Genomic DNA, 7,948 nt, shown 5'->3' with positions numbered 1-7,948 from the left:
GGGGATACCGGTGCCATTGGTCAGCCCCTGTCACATGGCCATCGGCGCCATCTTGTGCTCCTACCATGTGACAGGGGCTGACCAATGGCACCGGTAGCCCCTGTGACATAGTATGGGCAAAGGCTATCGGCGCCATATTGAGTCCTGGCGTCGGACGGCAGGTCGCTCCGGGACCCCCGTTGGACCCACAGGGACTGCCAGCTTGGGGGGGCCTCCTGACCCCCACAAGACTTGCCAAAAGTCCAGCAGGGGTCCGGGAGCGACCTTCTTTCACGCCGGCCGTCCGATCCCAATACTCAAAATGGCGCCGATCGCCTTTGCCCTCACTATGACGGCGATCGGCGCCATTTTGAGTATTGGCGGGACGGCAATTTTGAGTCTCAAAATGGCGCCGATTGCCGTCATAGTGAGGGCAAAGGCGATCGGCGCCATTTTGAGTATTGGGATCGGACAGCCAGCGTGCAAGAAGGTCGCTCCCGGACCCCAGCTGGACTTTTGGCAAGTCTTGTGGGGGTCAGGAAGCCCCCCCAAGCTGGCCAAAAGTCCCTGTGGGTCCAACGGGGTTCCCGGAGCGACCTGCCGTCCGACGCCAGGACTCAAAATGGCGCCGATAGCCTTTGCCCATACTATGTCACAGGGGCTACCGGTGCCATTGGTCAGCCCCTGTCACATGGTAGGAGCACAAGATGGCGCCGATGGCCATTTGACAGGGGCTGACCAATGGCACCGGTAGCCCCTGTGACAAAGGCTATCGGCGCCATGATGAAACTAGCACCGAGGGTCTGAGTGAGATCTCGGACCCCACCGCTGGACCACCAGGGAGTTTTGGTAAGTCTTGGGGGGGTCAGGAGGGTGGGGGGTTGTAGTTAATTTAGTAGTAACGTATTTACAGATCGACAACTTATTGAATTCTCCATACTTCCGCATGAAATGGAATTGACCCCCCACGAATACGGATCACGTAGGCAACGAAAACATTTTGCCTGCACATCCCTAGTGAGTTCTCCTGAGTTTTTTCTTTCAAGCAGAGTGTATTCTGTCTTGTCCATGTTAAGGCAGAGTCTCATTTGATTTAGTAGAGGCATTGATTTGATTTAGGAGAGGCATTGATTTGAGGGCATTGTCTAAGGTGTTTGTTACTGGAATGATTAGTTGAATGTCATCGGCTAGAGATATGAATCGGAACCAGAATCGGTTCGGATTCCGGTTCAGATTCACATGTGGGTTTTTTCCCATCGGGCCCATTCGCATTATGTTTATTGGCTGCCCAGCCGATAAACAAAAAACCCACCCCGACCCTTTAAAAGTAACCCCTTAGCTTCCCCCACCTTCCTGACCCTCCCAAAACCTTTTTACAGGTACCTGGTGGTCCAGTGGGGGTCCCGGGAGCGATCTCCCGCTCCGGGCCGTCCTCCGGCTACCGGGCCGTCCTTTGCCCTTACCTTGTGACAGGGTATCTGTGCCATTGGTCGGATCCTGTCACATGGTAGGAGCACTGGATGGCCAGTGCCATCTTGTGCTCCTACCATGTGACAGGGGCTGACCAATAGCACCGGTAGCCCCTGTGACATAGTAAGGGCAAGGCTATCGGCACCATTTTGGTTCCTGGCACCCGACGGCACGAGTGCAGGAGATCGCTCCCGGATGCCCGCTGGACCCCCAGGGACTTGCCAAAAGTCCAGCGGGGGTCCGGGAGCGACCTCCTGCACTCGGGCCGTATTGCCAGTATTCAAAATGGCGCCGGCGCTACCTTTGCCCTCACTATGTGTGCATCTCCGGAGGAGGGCTGCAAGAAGTAAGTTACACTTCACATGTTGCTTTTCTCCTTTTTCACTTTCGTTGCTTCAGGAGGAGGGTAGAGAGGACTGGGCTGCCCCTTTTTCGCTCACCGCCAGGGCAGGTGAGCGAGGGCTGGGGGAAAGTTTGCCACCTATCCTTACCCCTGCCTCTAACGCAGGGGTAAGGGTAGGCGGTAAGTTAGCAGGTTAAACGCACGGCTAAACTGCAGGTTAAAAAGGCGATAGTCGGGGCGCGCGTTACTGAATGGGGGGGAATAGCTAATCCAATCGTTTACATCTCATATACATGCCGCGGGCGGAAGGGGTTACTTGTTGATTTAAAGAGGCGGTAAGAATGGGTTAAAGGGGATAGTGGATCACGGGTTGGGCTAACGCGGCCAAATTGTGAGTAAAAGGCGGGTTAAAAACAGGGTAACCGCGGCTGCACTTTACTGTATTGACCTGTATATCACAGGGGCTGACCATCGGTACCTGTGACATAGTGAGGGCAAAGGCGACCGGCGCCATTTTGAGTACTGGCATCGGCGGCCGGCATGCAGGAGGTCACTCCCGGACCCCCGCTGGACTTTTGGCAAATCTTGTGGGGGTCAGGAGGCCCCCCTCCCAAGCTGGCCAAAAGTCCCTGGGGGTCCAACGGGGGTCCCGGAGCGACCTCCTGCACTCAGGCCGTCCGATGTCAGTACTCAAAATGGCGCCAATAGCCTTTGCCCATACTATGTCACAGGGGCTACCGGTGCCATTGGTCAGCCCCTGTCACATGGTAGGAGCACAAGATGGCGCCGATGACCATGTGACAGGGGCTGACCAATGGCACCAGTAACCCCTGTGAGAAAGGCTATCGGCGCCATGATGAAACCGGCACCGAGGGTGTGAGAGTTCAGGGGATGGCTCTCGGACTCCCCACTGGACCACCAGGGAGTTTTGGTAAGTCTTGGGGGGGGGGGGTCAAGAGGGTGAGGGATTGTAGTTCATTTTAATTTTAGCTGGGACACGAATAGAAATCGCCGTATTAATGCATCGGGGCGCCATACGGCCGAATGCAACGTATCTGCTCCCCGACGAATCCGAATCACGAATGCAACGTATGGCGTCCCTCTGCACATCCCTACAATGCTTATGTACAAGGCTATACTATTGTCACAAGAAATGATTCTCTATGAACTGTATTTGTAGCTACCTTGTTTCGTTACATTCGATTATATGTACAAGGATATTTGAGATACATTTGTGTATACTACATTGTATTCCTGAAAAATGAATAAATATATATATATATATATATAAAAATTCTAGCTAGTAACATTTTTTACGAGGCGATGAAATTTCTAGACAATTCATAGTGTTGCTCGACGTGCTTTGCTTATGGATTTGGCTGTAGAAGAAATCCTCTCCTTTTTTCCCAGAAGTCCTGGCCCTCTTGGTTGTTGTCTGAATCCAATTTTCCTTTTCCCACTGCCATTGAAGCGGGGAGCAATGTTGCAGTTGCATTTAAAGCATCAAGGCTTAGGGGTAGACTTTAAGAGGTATGCACGGGCGTACATGTGTGCATGGTACCCGGCGTGCACACATGTGTGCCTGATTTTGTAACATGCACACGCAGGCACATGCATGTCATAAAATCGGGGGTCAGCACATGCAAGGTGATGCACAATTCTGCACCTTGCACGCACAGAGCCCGCGCCATGCCATGCTGCCTTTCCCTGTTCCCTCCCAGGCCGCTCCAAAATCGAAGTGGCCTCGGAGGGAACTTCCCTTCCCCTATCTCCCCTGCCCTTTCCCCCCTACCTTTTTCCTGGTTTTTTCTTGTTTGAAAACTTACTTTAGTCCTGGGGCTGAAGTAATTTGCACGCACCGTCCCAACTGCCAATGCGCAATCCCCGTTACAATGGCAAATGCCCACTGTTCCAGGAGCCTCTGACCCCGCCCCACTCCCCGGACCGCCCCACTCCTCTCCCCACCCCTTTTTGTAAGCCACAGGACTTATACGCATCCCAGGGCTTTATGCATGTGGCCGGGCCTTTTGAAAATAGGCCCTGTGTGTGTAACCCTTTGAAAATCTGGCCCTTATTGTTTAAGGGTAGTAATCTCCATGCATTCTGCTAAGGGTAGAAACTGCCGCACCAGGAAGTTACTTTCATGCACACTTTCTTCATTTCCTTTAGGACTTGGACCTAGAAGCAGTCTTGTGCTTTTTTCCCTTATGTCTGCGTATCATCATCCCGCAGAAGTCAGGGCTTTCGGTTATTGTCTGAAACCAATTCCACTTTTCCACCTGCCATCTGGATGGGGAGCTTCTATTAAGGGTAGTAAATGCTGCAGCAGCAAGTTACCCCCCTGCATCCTATCCATTTCCGTCCTCTAGCCTTCTAAGCAGGAAGCAATCTTGCAGTTGTATTAAAAGCATCAAGGCTTATTGTTTAAGGATAGTAATCCCCATGCCTTCTGCTAAGGGTAGTAACCATCGCACCATCAAGTTACTCCCCTGCACGCTTTTCTCATTTCTATCCTCTAATCTTTAGAGATCCAAAGTATTTATCCATTGCCCCTTTGAATTCTTTGACTATTTTCATCTTCACCATCTCCTCTGGAAAGGCAATCCAGGCATCCACCACCCTTTCTGTGAAGAAATATTTCCTGACATTAGCTCTAAGTTGTCCCTAGTGGCGTTTAGTGGGATATTTATCCAATTGAATATCAGTGATAACTTATCTGGCAAACTTTAGCTGGATAACTTGTCTGTTTTGTGCTCTTTTAAAAACTGACCCCTATGTTTCTAATTTATTTTAATATGTGAAACAGAATATACTATTGTCATGAACTACATACCTGTTAGTTGCAGTTAGTTCTATTAAGTTAACTTGAATAATGTGCAGTCATTCAAAATGAAAGCCAGCAACCAAATATAAACATGCAAATATGAATTTAATATTTCAGCCACATTAATCTTTTATTACAATATGGAATGGATTGCAGTTGTATTGAACTTTGGAGTATTTGAATCCATTCTAAAAGACATTCTTGCACAGCACTTTGAAGAGAATAATTTGCCACTATGTCATTTTACAATGGTTCAATTATTTCTGAATAAACTGATTCCTTTCCTGAGGTTATCATGGAAGTTGATGAAGTTGAGCAGTGGGAATAGTCTACTTAAATGGTAGACTCAATGCTAAAAGGGACAAGGCAAAGTGATTTGATGAGAAGTTAGCAGTCATAGTACTGTAACTATTATAGGTATATAAGCCACGGAGGCATCATAAAATTGACTATCATTTGTTTGCGAATTAGACATAAATTTAAAATGTTTCCAATAAAAAGACCCTTAATGGGAAGCATTTTCCTTATATGATATACAGATTATTTTGATATTTTCACTTTCTTTTTGTTGGTTTATTGAACTATAAGTGTGCAATTTTCAAATGTAAAATGGCTTTTTGACAGTTAGCCTGAGGGGTTGTATGCACAAAAGTACATGTGGAAACAATTATACCTGTACTCTTATTCATATCGAAAAGAAGCTTTCCTAAGGGGTACTGTTGGGATGGGGAGAAATAATTTCTAAATGTACTTTTGATTTTCAAATGTATGAATGTAAATGTTCATATGGACATTTCCATCTGTTCTCTAATAGATGTAAATGTGAGTGTCTATACTGCATTAAGGTATGTACGGTCTCAGTTTTCTTTTTAAATTATATATGCTATTTGCAAATCGTGTGCACTATTATCAAAAACAAACAAAAAAAGAGACACAAAATGAAACTCAAACAAAATATGATACAAATATAATTGAAATGACCCAAAATGAAAAAATGTAGCTGCACATAACTAGTGCTTAGACAAGCATATGTATATACAAATGTTGGTTGTGGGAGAGTTCAAGGAAGAAAGAGAAGCACTCTATACCTCCCCAAAACAAGTGGCATTAAGTTCAGAAGAGCTAAAATAAACATACTGAGCCAGAGGAAGTGAGAGGTTATCAGAAGCCTGGTCAGCTAATAATCCATAATAGAAAACCATAGAGGTATTTGGAGAGGAGTATTTTCATTTTGCTTTTAAGAACATAAGAAATTGCAATGCTGGGTCAGACCAAGGGACCATCAAGCTCAGCATCCTGTTTCCAACAGAGGCCAAACCAGGCCACTAAAAAGATCTCACGCTACTGATGCCAGTAATAGCAGAGGCCATGCCCTAAGTCAACTTGATTAATAGCAATTAATGGACTTCTGCTCCAAGAACTTATCCAAACATTTTTTAAACTCAGCTACACTAACTGCACTAACCACATCCTCTGGCAACAAATTCCAGATCTTAATTGTGCATTGAGTGAAAAAGAATTTTCTCCAATTAGTCTTAAATGTGCTACTTGCTATCTTGATAACCCTAGTCCTTCTATTATCCAAAAGTGTAAATAACTGATTCACATCTACTCATTCAAGACCTCTCATTATTTTAAAGACCTCTATCATATCCCCCCTCAGCCATCTTTTCTCCAAGCTGAACAGCCCTAACCTCTTCAGCCTTTCCTCACAGGGGAGCTGCTCCATCCCCTTCAATTTTGGTTGCCCTTCTCTGTACCTTCTCCATTGCAACCATATCTTTTTTGAGATGCGGTGACCAGAATTGTACACAGTACTCAAGGTGCGGTCTCACCATGGAGCGATACAGAGGCATTATGACATTTTCCGTTTTGTAAACCATTTCCTTCTTAATAATTCCTAACATTATGTTTGCTTTTTTGACTGCTGCAGCATACTGAGCCAACAATTTTAAAGTATTATCCACTATGATGCATAGATCTTTTTCCTCGGTGGTAGCTCCTAATATGGAACCTAATATCATGTAACTACAGCAAAGGTTATTTTTCCCTATATGCAACACCTTGCACTTGTCCACATTAAATTTCATGTGCCATTTGGATGCCCAATCTTCCAGTGTCGCAAGGTCCTCCTGCAATGTATCACAATCCGCTTCTGATTTAACTACTCTGAATAATTTAGTATCATCTGCAAATTTGATAACCTCACTCGTCGTATTCCTTTCGAGATCATTTATAAATATATTGAAAAGCACTGGTACAAGTACAGATCCCTGAGGCACTCCACTGTTTACCCATTTCCACTGAGAAAATTGACCATTTAATCCTACTCTCTGTTTCCTGTCTTAACCAGTTTGTAATTCATGAACAGTCATCACCTACTATCCCTTTACTTTTTAGTTTTTTTAGAAACCTCTCATGAGGGACTTTGTCAAATGCCTTCTGAAAATCCAAATACACTACATCTACTGGTTCACCTGTATCGTCATGTTTATTAACTCCTTCAAAAAAATGAAGCAGATTTGTGAGGGAAGACTTTCCTTGGGTAAATCCATGTTGACTGTATTGCATTAAACCATGTCTTTCTGTACGCTCTGTGATTATGATTTTTAGAATAATTTCCAGTATTTTTCCCAGCACTGAAGTCAGTCTTTCTGGTCTATAGTTTCCCAGATTGTCCCTGGAGCCCTTTATAAATATTGGTGTTACATTGGGCACCCTCCAATCGTCAGGTACAATTTATGATTTTAATGATAGGTTACAAATTCTAACGAATAGTTCTGAAATTTCATTTTTAGTTCCTTCAGAACCCTAGGATGCATACCACCCAGTCCAGCTGACTTGCTACTATTTAGTTTATCAATCTGGCCTACTACATCTTCCAGGTTCACAGTGATTTGCATCAGTTTATCTGACTTATCACCCTTGAAAACCATCTCCGGAACTGGTATCTCCCCAAAATCCTCATTAGTAAACTCAGAAGCAAATAATTCATTTCTGCACTGGCCTTATCGTCCCTAAGAGCCCCTTTAACACCTCGGTCATCTAATGGTCCAACCGACTCCCTCAAAAGTTTCTTGCTTTGGATATATTTTAAAAAGATTTTATTATGAGTTTTTGCCTCTACAGCCAACTTCATTTCAAATTCTCTCTTCGCCTGTCTTATCAGTGTTTTACACTTAACTTGACAATGCTTATGCTTTTTCCTATTTTCTTCAAGTGGATCCTTCTTACAATTTTTGAAGGATGTTTTTTTGGATATAATTGCCTCTTCATCTCACCTTTTAACCATGCTGGTAATTGTTTTACCCTCCTTCCACTTTTCTTAATGC

Source organism: Rhinatrema bivittatum, chromosome 4 (assembly GCF_901001135.1).
Source record: "Rhinatrema bivittatum chromosome 4, aRhiBiv1.1, whole genome shotgun sequence".
Taxonomy (NCBI): Eukaryota; Metazoa; Chordata; class Amphibia; order Gymnophiona; family Rhinatrematidae; genus Rhinatrema; species Rhinatrema bivittatum.
Note: the sequence above shows the minus strand (reverse complement) of the source record.